Source organism: Zea mays, chromosome 7 (assembly GCF_902167145.1).
Source record: "Zea mays cultivar B73 chromosome 7, Zm-B73-REFERENCE-NAM-5.0, whole genome shotgun sequence".
Lineage (NCBI taxonomy): Eukaryota > Viridiplantae > Streptophyta > Magnoliopsida > Poales > Poaceae > Zea > Zea mays.
In genome coordinates, this window is record NC_050102.1 from 132,843,734 (window position 1) to 132,863,483 (window position 19,750).

A 19,750-nucleotide genomic window follows, 5' to 3' on the forward strand; every position below is an offset into this window, starting at 1 on the left:
AAGAGTAGGCTGTGGTTTGCAGGCATTGTAAATTTTGACTGAGGAATACTAGAACATTGCAACTTTCGAGCCCAACCTGAAGTTGACACATCCCAAATAAATGAACAGAAAAGGTAGTACAATACAATGGAAGCGAAACAATTTATGAAATGCAGCTGATGATTTGAGCTTACCCAAAAAAGCGCAGACAATCTGTATTGAGTGAATGCCCACATATTGATAGCCTTCTAGCGGTTGAGTGGCTTGAAAAACTAAGTTCAAGGAACTTCTCAAATGAAAGGTAGTGTGCTTCAGCTGACATTATCACCCTTCATGATGATCTGGAGACCCCACTTTCACGTTCACACCTTAAGCATCTAGTCCACATCCAAATCTTTCCTTCTGATTCACCAGGTAAACGATATTTAGGCAGCAAGTGCCTCACAAGAACAATCAGATTCCCATTGCGGTGAGTGTAGGAATACATGTGAGCCTATAGAGGTTCTCCACATGAGGAACAACTGAGATTCTGAAAAAGACACAATCATGAGACGTGAGCATATTCTTGAAATCGAGCTGGGCAAGGTTTTGTATCAGCCAAAAAGAATGGAAGCAACAAGACGCTTCAGCCCACCACTCATCTTATCCCTCTGTAGCATGAGTGCGCGCTCCTTCTCCTCCTCGTCGGCCTCGCCATGTTTGGCTAAGCATGGTGCTGGATCTGTGGAGCCGTCAGAGGTGTCGCACGCTCGTCGCCGCCGTGCCTTATGGACGAGGAGGGGGCGTGCAGGAGCGTATCCTGCGACTATGTCTCCCGCATCCGACAGCACCAAGTGATGGGAACTCCATGGGGAGGAAGGAGACATACTCGCGGTGGCGCGAACAGAGATTAGGGTGTGGCACGGTGGCGGCGGCTGGCGAAGAGATGCGCATCAATGTTGTCTTCGGGGTCGTGCGGGACAGGGTGAGGGCCCAGCCCGAAGCAGAGATCGAGGCGTGGTGTGGTGGCATCGACGTCTTCTTCGGGGTCGTGTGAGGCGCTCAGCTCCTATCGCAACAGAGACGACGAAGGGATAGGTGAGAGAGGATGGAGAGGGGAGATGTCACACCCGGTTTTAGAAGGCAAACCGAATGCGAACCATGTACGTGCCAGGATCAGCAATTCACGTACACAGCAGTTACATAACATGGACATCATCACACAGTGCTCAAATAGTATTAAAAAAGGAAATAATAGTCGATTACATCATATGTCTGAGACATCCACATAGTCTTTACAATAATCAAAGTGCGAAAACGAAACGTAGATAACTGCGGCCTTCACAGGCAGCCGACTGGGGGTTGCCGCTAACCCACACCTAGAACTCGTCGTAGTCCTAGAACTCCTGGAAGTCTCCTTCCACGGCTTCATCTTCTCCTAAGCAGTGGTTGCAATGCGGACAACCTGGGGGGGTTTGGTGTGTAGAGCAAGGGTGAGTACACATCAACATACTCAGCAAGTATCCTGTTTGGCTGTAGTGGACTAGCTTTATGTGGGGATAAGTCAAGCAGTTGCTTTTAGTTGGTCAGATTATTATTTACTAGTAGAAAGCCAGGTTTTAACATTAACCCAAGCTATTAGCCCGATGTACCCTTTCCAAACGGAAAGAATACCACTTAGCAGTACCATAGTCGTAACCAGAACCATCAATCTCATTGCCACCTATAAACCAAAATGTCTCTGAGCAAGTACCAATAATCACTGGAGCTCCTTTGGCCGCTCATAACCGTGAGCACGGCTGATATATCAGTTTCATAAAACTCTGCAGAGGTTGTGCACTTTACCCATGAGCCGTGATTCCCCTTTTTGCCTCGGGTTGTACAGACCCTTGAACACTCCCAAGGTGAGTAGGCAGGGTCTCACTATGTAGCCTTTACAAAGATTCTCCGGGGCTGTAGCCGCCCGTTAGGTTTCCTAAATGTACCGCACTCCTCCCCAAGGGACAAATCAACCTTGGCAGAGCGAGCCACATACACCGAGCCCCATTGACGACACGACGGCGAAGCGAACTACACCCTGGATCCTCTAATTATTCAGCTAAGGGCACCCCATTCCACCCTCATGGTTGCACTGTTTTCCCGGGCGGTCATCCAAAGAACAGGTCCTTACTGAGAGGCACTCGAGAAACCGCTCGAGCCCCCTTGAAGACCACAAGTATAACATCATAATAAAAGAGGGGAAAACAACGTATCATTGATCATTCTCATCATGTTCATTGATTAGAGTTGGGCAATAGCATAAGACTAAGCAATAATAATCCAACCCAGATAGGTAAACAAGGACATGGATAACAAAAGCTAGTAAATCCTTAGGTATAAATGTGTAATGCGGGAGGTGAATTAAAGTATGTATAGGACAGAGATAGGTCAAGGGACACTTGCCTCCACCAACCGACTGCTGCTCAGGGACTTCTCCTGTGAGTTCTTCAGACTCTCCGACCGGATCGTTCTCTATGCGAGTGCAAACATACATACATCCACATATTTAATACAAAAGAACAGTACACCATACAATAGAATGCAGTAAGCAAACAGACGTTCCACGCGGGCTCGCAATTACGGTTAAGAGAAAAAGAGAAAAAGACAGTCGAGAAACGATCACGTTACATGATTATAAATTAACCACTCGTTTAATAGAAGGGAATTAATGTAGACACTATGTTTAGCATAAAGTAAAGTCATGTTTCATGTCTAATCATTATAAGCAGATGAAGATAAATAAAAAGGATTGTCGCGCGGCGAGACGCGCGACATAGCACTCTAAAACGAATTAAGAAATCAATGACTCGTCGCGCGACCGAGCACACAACGAGACACTTTGCATTAATTATAAAGAGACGTTAAGCTTCGCGCGACGAAACGCACGACGGCATACGTCTATTAAACTGAGTCTAAAGTGGAACGTCGCGTGAATACACGCGCGACGTTACACATTAAACAACCGGAAATTAAAATGGATCGTCGCGCGACAAAGCGTACGACGCAACACATAAATAGAATATGAATTTAGACAAACCCATCGCGCGATGAAGCGCGCGACGCAGCACGCTAACTAACGGAGTCTGACATTAGCTACAAACCAAGGAATAGTCACCGCGCGCGCGGGTTTGCGCACGCGGGAACGCGTTAGTGGTAAACGGGGGAGCGCGAGGCCACGCCAAGGCCACGCGAGCCACGCCGAGGGGCGGGACGCCGCGCGCAGGGGGCCGAGGCCGCGCCAGGGCCGCGCCGGGGGCCACGCCGAGCCGCGCCAGGGGCTGCGCCGGGGGCTGCACCGGTGGCCGCGCCGGGGCCGCGCCGGGGCCACGCCGGGCGAGCAAAGGAGGCGGGGCGCCGCCGCGCGCGAGCAGGGGGGCGGGGTAGGGGTCACCACCGCGGGCAGGGAGAGGGGCGGGGTCCACCGCCGCGGGCAGGGGGAGGGCGGGGTCGCGCGCGCCGGGGGCCGGGGGAGGGGCGGGGCCGCGCCGCCGCCGAGCAAGGGAGGGCGGGGTCCGCGCCGCCGCCGAGTAGGGGGAGGGCGGGGTCGCGCGCGCCGGGGGCCGGGGGAGGGGCGGGGCCGCGCCGCCGCCGAGCAGGGGAGGGCGGGGTCGCGCGCGTGCAGGGAAAAGAGAGGGCGCGCGCAGGGGGAGAAGAGGAGGGAGAGGGAGAGAGAGGAGAAGGGAAGGGGAGGGGAGCTCACCTCGGGGTCCAAATTCCGGTGATCGTCGTTTCCAATCCCTAGGGCACCATGGGGAGAGAGAGGTGGAAGAGGGAGAGGGAGGTTGCTGTGCGGGAAATCCAAATGAGAGAGGGAGGAGAGGAGGGGGCGCATGGGGGGTGGGCACCAGGGGCGCGCAGGGCCGGGCCGGACTAGGCTGGGTTTGGTTGGGGCCGAGCCACTTCGCGGATCGAAACTCACGGCACGCATAACCATCAAACGGAAATCAATCGCGAATCAAAAATCGAGACAGAACGAGATGAACACGCGACACCAAACAAAGAAATGCGCTTCGGCATGATGCAACACCCATGACACTTAGGTTTTGGTTTATACACGACACGGACACTTGTCACTATACTGGTTTGAAATTGGGAGGAAGGAGCGAAACAGGAAGAGAAAAGAGAGTAACGCCCGAATTTAGTGAGAGAAAAGAAGAAAAAAATTCTACCCCCAAATTCAGGGCGTTACAGGAGAGGACCATGGAAATTGGTTGGAGCGCGACGCGATGCGGGCGGGCGAATGATGGCGGAGGATGCGGACGTGGAGGGGAGGACCACGGAAGATGCGTCTGCCCAGAGCAGAGATCGAGGAGCATTGATGGCGGGCCGCGTTGATCGCGGGGCTCGTAGATGGCAGATCGAGGATGGCGGATCGAGGGTGCGTTGATGGTGGCCGTGCTGCTACGGCCCTGGACCACAGGATCCACGTTGATGGCGGCTGGCATCGCGGTGATGGCGGGGAGCAGAGGGGCGATGGGTGGGCAGAGGGATTGGCAGAACCGTGCACCAAAATGTGGACGCCTACAGTAGCGTCTTAAGAGTAGTAGAGATGTCATAATAACCATGAATATGGTATTAAAAGTCCAATTAGTGATTTACATTAATTCTTAGAATATTAATGTTAGAAGAATCATAAATAAACAATTTTTAGCTATACGCATAATTTCTATTTAGAAATAAAAGGAATAAAACTTATAAGTCTATTATTAGTAATAAAGAAAATAATTAGCATTTATTTTTTCTAAAGAATGTTAATACATATTATACTAGATAAAACTAGTGTTATAGCCACCTACTCATATTTTCACCAATATCGACTCACATTGATGAGCATAATGGATTAATAATTATTCACGCTTTAAGACATATTATGAGGATAATTGTGTGATGCATGAATGTGTATGTAATGGTGAACGATTACTCCTATGATGGTGTATGTTTATTTATTTGGCGTATATAATCTTTTTGTATGTACGATACACAAATCGATGCTAGAAGTTGACTGTGGGGTAGACGAACCAAACTCGTTCGAGGATGACCCACATGACACTTTCGAGCAAGGCAAGTGGATTCTCCCTCTGCATATTCTATTTGTACCCAATTAATGCATATAATAATATTTACTTTTTGGATATATTGCATAATTTGATGGGATTTGCCTAATTAAGGATTTCCTAGATTTACCATCTTTATTCCTTGATTACCCTGGGAAAATACTATGCTTTGCAAATTTGTGCTACCGCTCAACTTGATAATTTTGATGTCACTCATTATTTATATTAATGTTCTGGAAATGAAATTGGTATTATGGTGTTAACCCGATGGTTAAACAAGATTATTTCATATTAATTGGAACATGGAGTGACCATCCAGGATAGCAATGCAACCACGAGTGCTATCATGGCTCTGGCTTTGGTAATTAGCTTAATGCGCTTAGTACCTAGCAACCTTACCTGAAATATAGGCAAGAGGGAGAGCGGCAGTGGTGGTAGCTAATGTTAACATGGGGACATATTCTTGGCTAAGGTACCTCGCCCAGAGGGCCTCCACACCGACTTGGAAACCTTAGCAGGTTGCTTTGTATTAAGTGTATTTTGTGAAAACCTCATAGTGGATCCCTAGCCATTCACCTTGGCAGTGTTTAAGGGTCTGTTCAACCCAGGCTAGATGGGATACACGTTTTGTGGGTAAAGTTGTACCACCTCTGCAGAGTGTAAAATTGATATATCAGCCGTGCTCACGGTTAAGAGCAACCTGGAACCTCACATAATAATTGAACCTAAAGATGGACAATAAATCGAGATCTGATGATCTGCCAATGGTTTTGCTTAAGTGGTTTCACTTAAGTGTTTTGATATAATTTTATGCCTTTGATTAATTGGGATATTTGGGACACACTTATTAGTAAGACAGGTGTTGCTAATAAAATATTGACCAATTAAAATGCTTACCGCTTAACCTTAGCCTTACCTTGTTAAACTTACATTAATTTTCCCCCACTTGCTGAGCCCCGACCATAAGTGAGCTCACCCTTGCTAATATTTTGATCACAGGGTGATGAAGAAGACCTTGATGGAGATTTCGATGAATACTGAGTCTAACGATGTGTCGGTCATCTTCCTGTGGGAGATTACTCATGTTATTTCCGCTATACTTTGATGATACTGTTTAAGACACTTATGTCTGGATGATGTAATAAAGTTACTCTACTCTCTTTACGCCTTTATTGCATTGTCTTTTGATATTACACTTCTGACGTAAACATATGTGTGGAAAATGGATCTTGGCACACATATGCTATGCATTCGGTTTTGCCCCCAGAACCGAGTGTGACAGAAGTGGTATCAAAGCCAGGTTGACCCTAGGTCATTAGACTAGTTAGAAATAGAAAGCCTAATAGTTCAAAACTTGCTAATTTTGTTCTTATAAAATTATTTTATTAGCCTTACCTCTTTAAAAATTCAACTGAATTGATAATTTCTCTTGTAGATGGTTCGCACTCTTCAAACCACCCGAATCAACACCAACTACGCCCCTCCACCACGGCAAGTTCCTGTCTACCCAGTGGTAGTTGAGGAAATTCCTGTGGTTCTCCCTCGTATTTGAGTGGAGCGTGGAGTCATCTTGGAGGACAGCTCGGAGGAACTTCTGCCTATGCCCACCCCGTTGGCAGAGTCACTGGCCTTCACAGCTGGATCATCAGCTTCAGCACCGCCTGCACCAGCAGTTCAAGCCCCTGCTCCCAGAGGCGATGACCCGGATGACTCTGGAGACGATGATGAAGATGACGACGAAGAAGAAGATGATGATGAGAATGTCAATGAAGAAGCCAACGGTGTTCAGCAGGATTACTTCATGGGGTTTGGGCCTCTCACCGAACATTATACATCAATGTTCGAGACAGGGCACTTCCCCAACCCGCTGCAAGATGTGCTGCATGCGTTGGGAACCTACGTCCGACCCTTGTACGACACAAGGCGAGTGTGCAAGCCTCCCCGGGCTTGCTACTACATCACTCGCATTCACGTCAGAGAGATGGATGCAGGGGATAGATGGTTCAGGATTCTAACAGCTCATGAGTCCCTGACACCACTATCCACCTACGCTGCTTCGGTCAGCGAAGCTGCTTGGCGGACTCTGTGGTCTCTCAGCCACACCTACCGGCAGCAGCTGCATGACACGAAGTACAGGCATCTTCCTCTATGTCTGAGTGGAGGGAGCTAGACCAGCATCGTTCCAGTTGGAGCTAGAGAAGATCGCCTCAACACCCTAGCTAGTGTAGTGGCAGGTCTTAACACCGACCTGGACAGTGCCACCCTGGATCTCTCTAGGGTGCACTTAGAGCTGGAGGATGTCCACGCCAGGATTGCAGCCCTGGAAGCTCAACATCAAGGAAGGGATCCCCCTGAAGCCCAAGCCCCTGCCATGGCGTTGTCCCCTCCCCGCAAGAGGATTCACTATGGGGAACCAGGATCCATCACCAGGCTGCTTTGAATTTTTAAGTTATAACTGTAATAAGATAGTTTTCGCGCCAGACGATGAACACCTCTTTTATAACCCATGCTTATAATAATAGCAACCATGTGATGGTGTTGGTTGCAATGTTTGATTTGGATTTTTGCTTGAGTGCAATGGTCTTATGGAATGATGGCCATAAGAACATATAAAAAACAAACTTAACTTTAATAATAAGCTATTCCCCTCTAGAATCTTTCTCCTCACTCCTCTAAGAATTTCACTTTCTAACCAACTAGATGGTGAACGCTCGCTCAGGTCCTAGGAACAACAACAACAGGAACCAGCGTGGTCAGCAGTTACCACCACCGCCACCAAACCCCAATATGGAGCGGTTTATCGTAGCTCAAATGCAGCTTCTGCAAGCCTCACTGCGTCTGTGCAACAGATTCAACAGAACCAACAGAATCAACACAACCAGCAGCAACAGCAAGTACCCCAGGCTAGAGACAAGCATCGGGATTTTATGAGCCATCATCTGCCTGCTTTCTCTCATGCGGTTGATCCCTTGGATGTCGATGACTGGCTCAAGGTCATTAGGAAGAAATTAGACATCACCGAATGTAATGATCGGGAGAAGGTCTTATATGCTTCTGGAAGACTCGAAGGTTCCGCGTCCGACTGGTGGGATGCCTTCACAGCGGCACACGCCAACACAGATACTATAACCTGGCAGGAGTTCCAAGTGAACTTCCACGCTCATCATATTCCCTCGGGAATTATGGAACTCAAGAAGAAGCAGTTCCTTTTCCTCACTCAAGGGAATATGACCATTAGTGAGTATCAAGATCGTTTCACCCAAATTTCTCAATATGCACCGGAAGAAGTGGACACTGATGAGAAGCGCCAAGAGCATTTCTTGGAAGGGTTGATTGGACCGCTAAACTATCAGCTGCAAAGTCATACCTTCCCCAACTTCCAGACTCTGCTGAACAAGGCAATTGGCCTTGAGAGCAAAAGAAGAGAATTGTTTGATCATAAAAGGAAATTTCAAGGTCAGTCTAGCAAAAATACTTGCCAGAACAACTCACAGGGTTCTCAGTTTTGCTCTGGAAATCAGGGTGGAAACAACTATCAAATGCAACACTCTGGACAACAAGGCCAGAGAAGCAATCAAACTCAGAACTAGCAGAGGAACAGCTCTTAGACCAACCAAAGGTCTGGTGGTAATTCTAATTCGCATACTCGTCAAGGAAGCGCCTTAAACACATAGGCCAAAAGCAACAACAACGCACCAGTCCAACCTAATGGTTGTTTCAAGTGCGGCAAACTTGGTCATTATGCTAACAACTGCCCAAGGCGCAATCAACGGACACCTCAGAAGAACAGTAGTGAGAGAACTTACCAGAACATCCCTGCTTGTGGATCTGCATAGAACAAAACTCCGTAGAACCAGAATAGAGGAAGGGTTAATCACGTGATAGCAGAATCAGTTCCTGAGGATGCTGACGTGGTGTATGGTATGTTTCTTATTAACTCCATACATTCTTCAGTTTTATTTGACTCTAGAGCATCTCATTCATTTATAACTGAGTCATTCGTGGAAAAACATAACATACCAAAGTACCCTCTTAAGAAGATGTTACATATTAGTTCATCGGGAGGTGATATGAAGGCCACACACTCATGTCTCCATGTTAATCTCAAGATTCAAGGAATAGATTTTCTAGTCAACCTAGTGGTCCTAGGATCCAATGGTATTGATGTGATTCTTGGATGCGACTGGTTGAAAAGTTGTGATGGGGTGATACAATGTGCCAAAGGAACAATTATGTTGACAAGTCCATAAGGTGAAAGAATCCAAGTTAGCACAGACATGTCAACAGATGCAGAAGGAGAGACAATGGTAAATCACTTGGAAGAAAAGCCCCTGGAAAATATCAAGGTAGTGTGTGAATACCTAGATGTATTTCCGGAGGAATTACCAGGTACGCCACCTGATCATGATATAGAGTTTTCTATTGAATTATTACTCGGAACTGCACCTATCTCAAAAAGACCTTATAGAATGGATGTCAAAGATTTAGTTGAACTGAAGAAACAAATATAGGAATTACTAGAAAAAGGTTTCATTCGCCCAAGTTCATCCCCTTGGGGAGCCCCAGTTCTATTTGTGAGCAAGAAAGATGGTTCGAGAAGAATGTGTGTTGATTATAGAAGTTTGAATGAAGTAACAATTAAGAATAAATACCCATTACCTCGGATGAAGATTTATTTGATCAGATGAAGGGAGCTAATATATTCTCGAAGATAGATCTAAGGTCGGGATATCATCAGCTAAAGATTCGAGCAGAAGATGTACCCAAGACAACCTTCACCACGAGATATGGATTATATGAGTTTTTGGTCATGTCGTTTGGACTGACTAATGCACCAGCATACTTTATGAACCTGATGAATAAAGTATTCATGGAATATCTAGATCAGTTTGTGGTCGTATTCATTGACGACATACTGGTATACTCTTCGAATGAAGAAACATATGAATATCATCTAAGATGAGTCCTACAAAAGCTTCGTGACAACCAATTATATGCAAAGTTCTCGAAGTGTGATTTTTGGCTAAAGGAAGTTGCTTTCCTAGGACATATTGTTACTGACGGCGAAATTAAAGTAGATCCAGGAAAGATAAGTGAAATATTAAATTGGAAGCAACCAAAGGATGCGTCCAAGATCAGAAGTTTTCTTGGATTGGCAGGATACTACATAAGATTTATTGAAGGTTTTTCTAAGTTAGTGAAACCTCTTACCTCACTACTGGACAAAGGTAAAGAGTTTAAGTGGGATGAAGCATGCCAGAAATGTTTTAAGGAACTCAAGAAAAGGTTAACCACTGCACCAATATTGGTAATGCCAGACATTCACAAAGGACTTGATGTGTATTGCGATGTATCACACCTTGGACTTGGATGTGTGCTAATGCAAGAAGGAAAAGTAATAGCTTATGCCTCAAGGCAGTTGAGAAAGCATCAGAAGAATTATCCTACGCATGACTTGGAACTAGCTGTCGTAGTGCATGCTTTGAAGATTTGGAGACACTATATGATTGGAAACAAGTGCAAAATCTTCACAGATCACAAAAGCTTGAAATACATATTCACTCAGAAAGAACTCAACCTAAGATAGAGAAGATGGCTTGAGTTGATCAAAGATTATGATTTGGAAATACAATATCACCCAGGAAAAGCAAATGTAGTGGCTGATGCTTTAAGCCGTAAGGGTCAAGTGAACAACATCACTACTCATTTGATGTCACAAGAATTGTGCTAGGAAATGGAACAACTCAACCTTGGTATGCTTAATAATATGGAAACAACAGTTATGGAAGTTGAATCTACTTTGGAACAAGAGATTCATAAAGGACAGGAATCTGATGAGAAAATTAAGGAAATTAAAACTTTGATTGGATTGGGTAAAGCCCCAGAATTCACGGAAGATGAACAAGGCACCATTTGGTTTAAAAAGAGAATATGTGTACTAGAAATCAAACACCTATTGTCGGTGTTTCGACCTCGAGGGGTCCCTGGACCGATGAGTAAATTGTCGCTACGTGTCCCAGCCCAGATGGGTCGACGCGAGACGGAGCACAAGGGGGGAAAACCAGCGAGGGGAAACCGCGGCCTCGTGTTGTCCTGCGCCCAGGGCGGATGCGCTTGCAGTAGGGGGTTACAAGCGTTCGCGAGGGAGAGAGAGAGAGGGCGGGCGTGAGACTGCGCGTCAGCCCGTTCTCCCGCGCAGCCGCCTTTTCGTGCGAGGGCCCTGGACCTTCCTTTTATAGACGTAAGGAGAGGGTCCAGGTGTACAACGGGGGGTGTAGCAGTGTGCTAACGTATCTAGAAGAGAGGAGCCAGAGCCCTATGTACATGCCGACGTGGCTGTCGGAGAGGTGTTGGAGCCCTGTTCATGTGGCGTCGTGGCCGTCGGAGGAGCGCTTGAGCCCTGTAGAAGCACAGCTGTCGGGGCTGTCGGATCCTTGCTGACGTATCCTTGCTTCCGTAGGGGGCTGAGAACCGCCGTCGTCATGGAGCACGCGGGGCGCCATCATTACTTGTTTTACCGGGGCGAGCCAGATGGGACGTTGGTCTTGTTCCCCGTAGCCTGGGCTAGCTAGGGGTAGGGTAATGATGGTCCCCCTTGTGGCGTGGTCGGCCCGAGCGAGGTGGTGACTCCTCCGAGGTCGAGGCTGAGTCCGAGCCCGGGGGTCGGGCGAGGCGGAGACCGTCGTCTGGAGGCCGAGGTTGAGTCCGAGCCCGGGGGTCGGGCGAGGCGGAGACCGTCGTCCGGAGGTCGAGGTCGAGTCCGAGCCCTGGGGTCTGGCGAGGCGGAGATCGTCTTCCGGAGTCGAGGTTGAGTTCGAGCCCGGGGGTCGGGCGAGGCGGAGACCGTCGTCCGGAGGTCGAGGTCGAGTCCGAGCCCTGGGGTCGGGCGAGGCGGAGATCGTCTTCTGGAGTCGAGGTTGAGTTCGAGCCTGGGGGTCGGGCGAGGCGGAGACCGTCTTCCGGAGTCGAGGTTGAGTCCGAGCCCTGGGGTCGGGCGAGGCGGAGATTCCTATGGCGCCCGAGGTTGGACTTGGCTGCTGTCAGCCTCACCCTAGCGGGTGGCACAGCAGTCGGAGCAGCGCAGGCGGTGCTGTTTTCCTGTCAGGTCAGTCAGTGGAGGGGCGAAGTGACTGTAGTCACTTCGGCCTTGTCGACTGGAAAGCGCGCGTCAGGATAAGGTGTCAGGCGATCCTTGCATTAAATGCTCCTGCGATCCGGTCGGCTGGCGAGGCAATCTGGCCAAGGTTGCTTCTCCGCGAAGCCTGCCCGAACTGGGCCTCGGGCGAGTCGAAGGTGCGTCTGTTGCTTGAGGAGACCCTCGGGCGAGGCGCGAATCTGCCTTGGTCTACTGTTCCTGCTCGAGGCTGGGCTCGGGGGAGGCGAGATCGTGTCCCCTTGAGTGGATCGAGCCTTGACCGGAATTGCGCCCATCAGGCCTTTGCAGCTTTGTGCTGATGGGGGTTACCAGCTGAGATTAGGAGCCTTGGGGGTACCCCTAATTACGGTCCCCGATAGTAGCCCCCGAGCCTCAAAGGGAGTGTGGGTACTCGCTTGGAGGCTTTGTCGCACTTTTTTGCAAGGGGACCAGCCTTTCTCGGTTGCATTTTGTTCCGGTGGGTGCACGCGAGCGCACCCGCCGGGTGTAGCCCCCGAGGCCTCGGAGGAGTGGTTTCACTCCTTCGAGGTCTTAATGCCTTTCGTGTTGGCTCGGCCGGTCTGGTTGTTCCCTCATGCGAACTAGTCGTTGCCCGGGTGCATAGTCAGGTTCCGAGTTCTCGGGCTGGTATGTTGACGCTGTCAACGGTTTGGCCGGAGTCGGGTTTGCGAGAGCAGCCCCCGAGCCTCTGCACAGGGCGAGAGGACGGTCAAGGGCAGACTCGGCTTTTTTCATACGCCCCTGCGTCGCCTTTCCGCAAGGAGGAGGGGGGGAAAGCGCCATGTTGCCCTCGGAGGGCGCCGAACATGGTGTCTCCAGTGAGTTGCTAATGGGTGATCCGAGTGGGCGCCCATGCCCCGTTCGATAAGGGTCGGCTAGTGGCCCAGAGGCGCGCTCCAAAAGTACCTGCAGGTGATTTGCCGGACCCGGTCCCGTTCGATAGGGTCCGAGGGCTCGATGCCTCCCTCTGATGGGATTCCGTTACAGAATCGTTCCTGCTGGTCTCGGAAATGTCCTAGGGTACCTCGGGAGCGTAGCCCGAGCCTTGGTTATGTATCGAACGTACCCATAGTCATCCCTCACTCTGCGTGCTCTGGGGTGACTGTCAAACCCATTGAGGGGCCAGCCTATGAACCCCTGATCAGTAGTGGGCGCGGAGCCCGAGTGGCCTGAGGTGGCTATCGAACCCTTCCAAGGGGCCAACCTTCAAACCTCTGACCAGTAGTGGGCGCGGAGCCCGAGTGCTCTGAGGTGGCTGTCGAACCCTTTCGAGGGGCCAGCCTTCGAACCTCTGATTAGTAGGGGGCTCGGGGCCCGCTTCCTTCGTGGAGAAGGATCCCTTTCGAAGTATCCCCTTTCCCGGTCCCTGTAGCAAGAGAGAGAAAGGGGAAGAGGAAAAGGATACGAAATTGAACGACGTGGCGCACCTTTTTTGACGCGGTCATTATGGCGGAGGTGAAGCGTCGCCCGCTTCGCCTGCCAAAGGTGTTGCCTGTCCTGCCGCAGAGTTAATGCGACGGGACGAGTGGTTCGTGGGGCAGCCGTTGCGCATGCACGAGCCGTTCGAGGAACGGAACACGGGCGCGTCGTCTTCACACCGTGGGAGAGAGCTCTCTCGCTGTTCCAGGAGGGGGCGTGAGCCTACAGATGATTTGACTACTGCTTCCGCTCGCATGCCGCCGCCATTACTGCTGGCCCACTTCTGGCCATATTGACCATCACGCCTTCTCCCGCGGCTGACTGACCCGTGACCGGCGTGCCTAGTTGGCACTGCTGGGCCGTGCGCAGGGTTGCCTCGAGTCGCGGCACCGGTTCCGTAGTCGAGAAGGCGCGGCGCTGGCGTAGGTGGCGCTGCAGTTTTTTGCACGTAGTAACCGGCGCGCCGGTTACATGACGTGTGGGCCTGGGCCTCCATGCTGGATGCGTCGAAGTCAAAAGGGTGCGCCCCCTTGGTGCAGTCGCATGCCACCTGCATGGCGGTCCGCCCTTTCACCCGCTGGTTTGGGCGAAGACGGAGGAATGCTTGTAACCGCTGGGCGGTTACACGCTCCGCGCGCGGCGATTTGGCTCCTTCTGTCCTGGGGCAGCTTGCATGTCGCGTGGGGCCCAGCCCCCGTGTCGTAGGGGGAGGACCTTGAAGCGTGTTGGTGAAGACTTAGTCCGCGATGGCTTGAGGACGCAAGTGGGGAGAGTCGCCTTTAAAAAGGATCGACCTCTTGGGTGGTAGCCATGCCTTCGCACTTTCCTCATGCGTCGTGTCCTTCCGTCTTCCGAGCCCTCGGATGGGGAGCACCCGCGTTGTCTTCATCTCGTTGTGGAAGGAGCGCAACCTCGTGGAGGTTGGTACCTTTCAGCCAGCGCTCGGCTTCAAGGATTTTCGTCAGGCAGCCCGGCCGCCTTCCCCCACCAATGGGCAATTTGGTGGAGAGAAGCGAGCCGGGCTGCGGCCTCCACCCCGCCCTCAGCTTCAAGGATCTTCGTCATCCTTGCTGGGGCGGAGGGCGAGCTGAGCCGGAGCTCTACCTCCCATACGGGCCGGCGGGCCACCTCCTCCTTTAGCATTCATGGGAGAGGGCGCTCACCGGCTTAGCGGAAGGGGCGGACTTCGACAACGCGTGGCCGAGCGGCCGCAAGCGTCGTCAGCTCCAGCACGCCTGGTTCGCTGGCTCAGCTGGCTCTGGCACGGCTTCCGGTGCCACCTCCCACCGATGGGCGGAGTGCGGCTATCTGCCCACCGTATGGGCAGCTGTTGCGCCACGCACACCGGGGGACCGCCCAAGACGTCGCGCGCTGCTAGGGCGGCATTCGTATTCTTGGGCTGTCCTGCCCTTGCTCCGGCACGACGCCTTCGCACGGGGTCGATGCTCGCCCGTCCGGGAAGACTTGAGTGGGGATCTGCCGGTGGGCAGGTGGCCGAAGAAGTCCTCGTCGCCGACGAGATCGCCGCTGCCATCTACGCTCCGGGCCTCCGGCTTTTTGGCTTTGATAGCTTGTCCTCGCCCCTCGAGTGGAGACGTGGGCGAGGGCCTTGTCGCAGCTGCGTCTGCCCTGAGGTCATCGTTGCCGCTATTTGGCCGCCCGGAGCGGAGGTCGTTGTCGCGGGAACGGAACCGGAGTCCCGTTTGTAATGGCACCTTGAGTGCTGGCGTATGCTCATTGTGGCTGTTGGGGCCTGAACATTTGTGTATTTGGGCGTAAAGCCGTGTTTCTTCCCCATTTCGTGCACCAGGACTCGCCTGTCGGCTAGCTGGACCGCTTAACCAAGTGTGAGTTGCCATGTGCGGAAGGTGACGAGTGAGGTATCCGTATCCCGGAGGCGTAGGAGTCCCTCGGCTCGGTCGGCCTTGCCGCTCAAGGCTTCTCTTGCTTAGTGAAGGAACCCTCGGCTGCTCTGCGATGAGCCGAAGTCGGAGGCAGCGGTGTCAGCATGGACAGAGGCAGAGTTGGCTGGAGAAGAAACTTCGTCGGCCTAGGAGTAGGGGACTTCCCAGGCTGAGGAGGCGTAGCAGTGGCGGCTGGGACCTGGCCAGGTCGTTCACTAGTGGGACCAACCCTGGAGTCGGGCTGTCGAGGCCATGAGCCGGGCCGGTGTCCTCAGGGGACAGCTGGCTGAGGCTACGGAGCGGCCGGTCTGGCCGTCTGCTTGGGCCGGGTTCCTGGAGGATACCCTGGCGGCGATGGCCTAGGCGCGGTGCTGACATCTTCCTTCGAGGTGGAGATCCTTCGACCATGTCGCTGTCCGAGGCCGGGTCGGATTCCGCCGAAGGTGGAGTCGATGCCGAGGGTGCTGCTGCTCCCCCTACCGACGTCTGAACCTGCAGGAACAGTTTGTCTGTAGTGTGCGTATGTTTTTTGTGGCCGCCGAGGCCAAAACATACCGTCGTTGTGTTGTAAAGTTGTGTTTCTTTTTCCCCTTGTTTCGAGTATCAGGACTTGTTCGTCGGTAACAGAATCGTTCATCCGAGCGTGAGTTACTTATCACAGAAGGTGATGAGTGAGGTATCCGTATCCCGGAGGCATAGGAGTCCCTCGGCTAGGTCGGCCTTGCCTGATTACGTGTACTCTTACTCGTCCGTAGGATTCTGTTATCGATATGGTCGAGATGGCACAAAAAATTGTTTCGGCCGAAAAAGTTTTCGAGCGTTAATACTTGTTCGGACAGCGGAATCCCTTATCCGAGCGTGAGTTACGTATCGCAGAAGGTGATGAGTGAGGTATCCGTATCCCAGAGGCGTAGGAGTCCCTCGGCTCGGTTGGCTTACTTACGTGTACTCCGTCATTTTCAGGACTCCACTATCGAAGTAGTCGAAAAGCACGAAAGCTGTTCTGGCAGAAAGACTTTTTCCGAGGAAAATTTTGACGCAGAGGGGGTTCCCCCCTTCTAGCCCCCGAGGGAGGGTCGGGCTTTGCCGAGGCAAGGCTGACCCTTCCTTGATGGTTAGACTTTGCTTGCGTAAATGAACGAAGTACATGAATGACTTGAAAACATCTTAAGGGTAGATGCGACGTAGCTGTCGGATGTTCCAAGCGTTGTTGTAGACCTTGCCTTGACTGTTGGCCAGCTTGTATGTTCCGGGCTTCAGAATTTTGGCGATGATGAACGGCCCTTCCCAGGGAGGCGTGAGCTTGTGGCGCCCTCGAGCATCTTGTCGTAGTCGAAGCACCAAGTCGCCCACCTGGAGGTCTCGGGACCGAACCCCTCGGGCGTGGTAGCGTCGCAGGGACTGCTGATACCGCGCCGAGTGTAGCAAGGCCATGTCCCGAGCCTCTTCCAGCTGGTCAAGTGAGTCTTCTCGGTTTGTCTGGTTGCTCCGGTCGTCATATGCCCTCGTCCTCGGGGAGCCGTATTCTAAGTCTGTGGGCAAGATAGCCTCGGCCCCATAGACTAGAAAAAACGGCGTGAAGCCCGTGGCTCGGCTTGGCGTCGTCCTCAGACTCCAGACCACCGAGGGGAGTTCCTTCATCCACCGCCTGCCGAACTTGTTGAGGTCGTTGTAGATCCTCGGCTTGAGCCCCTATAGAATCATGCTGTTGGCACGCTCTACCTGCCCATTCGTCATGGGGTGAGCTACGACGGCCCAGTCCACCCGGATGTGGTGGTCCTCACAGAAGTCCAGGAACTTTCTGCCAGTGAACTAGGTGCCGTTGTCGGTGATGATGGAGTTTGGGACCCTGAAGCGATGGATGATGTTGGTGAAGAACGCCACCGCCTGTTCGGACCTGATGCTGTTTAGGGGTCGGACCTCGATCCACTTGGAGAATTTGTCGATGGCGACCAGCAGGTGCGTGAAGCCCCCGGGTGCCTTCTGCAAGGGACCGACGAGGTCTAGACCCCACATAGCAAACGGCCAGGTGATGGGTATTGTTTGCAAGGCTTGAGCGGGCAGGTGCGTCTGCCTTGCATAGAATTGACACCCTTGGCAGGTGCGTACAATCCTAGTGGCGTCGGCCACCGCGGTTGGCCAGTAGAAACCTTGTCGGAAGGCGTTTCCCATGAGGGCTCGAGGTGCTGCGTGGTGACCGCAAGCCCCCGAGTGTATTTCTTGCAATAAATCCTGACCTTCGGCGATGGATATGCATCGCTAGAGGATGCCTGAGGGGCTGCGATGGTAGAGCTCCTTTCCGTCACCCAGCAAGATGAACGACTTGGCGCGCCGCTAGTCGTCGAGCTTCGGCTCTGTCGAGGGGTAGCTCTCCTCGGTGGAGATATTGCAGGTATGGGGTCTGCCAGTTTCGATTAGGCGTGACCCCATTCTGCTCTTCCTCGATGCGCAGTGCCTCACCCTCGGGGGCCGAGGGTGCCTCGGGCGGGGCCGAGGCTGCCTCGGGCTGAGCTGAGGGTGCCTCGGGCTGGGCCGAGGGCGCCTCGGGCAGAGCCGAGGCCTTCTCGGGCTCGGGCGTGTCGTCGATCTTGACGGAGGGTTGATGTAGGTCTCGGGAGAAAACGTCCGGAGGAACCGTTGTTCGCCCCGAGGCTATCTTAGCCAGCTCGTCTGCAGTCTCGTTGTATCGTCGAGCGAAGTGGTTGAGCTCGAGCCCGTAGAACTTGTCCTCTAGGCGCCGAACCTCGTCGCAGTAGGCACCCATCTTCGGGTCGCGGCAGTGGGAGATCTTCATGACTTGGTCGATGACAAGCTGCGAGTCGCCACGAGCGTCGAGGCGCCGGACCCCTAGCTCGATGGCGATGCGCAACCCGTTAACCAGATCCTCATACTCGGCCACGTTGTTGGACGCTGGAAAATGGAGGCGCAGCACGTAGCAGAGGTGCTTCCCGAGGGGTGAGATGAAGAGCAGGCCCGCGTCCGCTCCTGTTTTCATCAGCGACCCGTCGAAAAACATGGTCCAGAGTTCCAGTTGGATCGGAGCTGTTGGAAGCTGGGTGTCGACCCATTCAGCCACAAAGTCCACCAAGACTTGGGACTTTATGGCCTTCCGAGGGGCGAACGAGTTTGTCTCGCCCATGATCTCCACCGCCCACTTTGCAATCCTACCCGAGGCCTCTCGGCACTGGATGATCTCCCCCAGGGGGAAAGATGACACCACAGTCACCGGATGAGACTCGAAGTAGTGTCGCAACTTTCACCGTGTCAGAATTACCGCGTACAGCAGCTTCTGAATTTGCGGGTAGCGGATTTTGGTCTCAGACAGTACCTCACTGATGAAGTAGACCGGCCTCTGGACGGGCAATGCGTGCCCTTCTTCTCGTCTCTCGACCACGATCGCGGCGCTGACCACCTGAGTGGTAGCGGCGACGTAGATCAAGAGGACTTCTCCGGCAGCGGGGGGCACCAGGATGGGCGCGCTTGTAAGGAGCGCCTTCAAGTTCCTGAGGGCTTCCTCGGCCTCAGGGGTCCAAGTGAAGCGTTCGGTCTTCCTTAAGAGGCGATACAGGGGCAGGCCTCTTTCGCCGAGGCGTGAGATGAAGCGGCTCAGAGCCGCAAAGCATCCCATGACCCTCTGTACTCCTTTCAAGTCCTTGATGGCCCCATGTTGGTGATGGCCGCGATTTTCTCCGGGTTGGCCTCGATGCCTCGCTCGGAGACGATGAACCCCAGGAGCATGCCTCGGGGGACTCCGAAGACACACTTCTCGGGATTGAGTTTTACGCCTTTTGCTTTGAGACACTTGAATGTCGTTTCAAGGTCGGAGAGGAGGTCGGAGGCTTTCCTCGTCTTGACTACGATGTCATCGACGTAAGCCTCGACCGTTCGACCAATGTGCTCCCTGAACACGTGGTTCATGCACCTTTGGTATGTCGCACCCGCATTCCTCAAACCGAATGGCATTGTAATGTAGCAGTACATGCCAAAAGGTGTGATGAAAGAAGTCGCGAGCTGGTCGGACTCCTTCATCCTGATTTGGTGATACCCTGAGTAGGCATCGAGGAACGACAGGGTTTCGCACCCAGAAGTGGAATCCACGATTTGATCGATGCGAGGCAGAGGGTAGGGAACCTTCGGACATGCTTTGTTTAGACCAGTGTAGTCTACACACATCTCCCATTTCCCACCTTTCTTTCTCACAAGCACAGGGTTGGCTAGCC

At 52.4% G+C, this 19,750-nt stretch overlaps 1 pseudogene; it reads right to left on the minus strand.

Annotated features, from left to right (window-relative positions):
• Window positions 1-7,880: 7,880 nt before the first annotated feature.
• LOC103634167 (uncharacterized) overlaps window positions 7,881-19,750 on the minus strand; it is a 52,543-nt pseudogene continuing 40,673 nt past the window's right edge.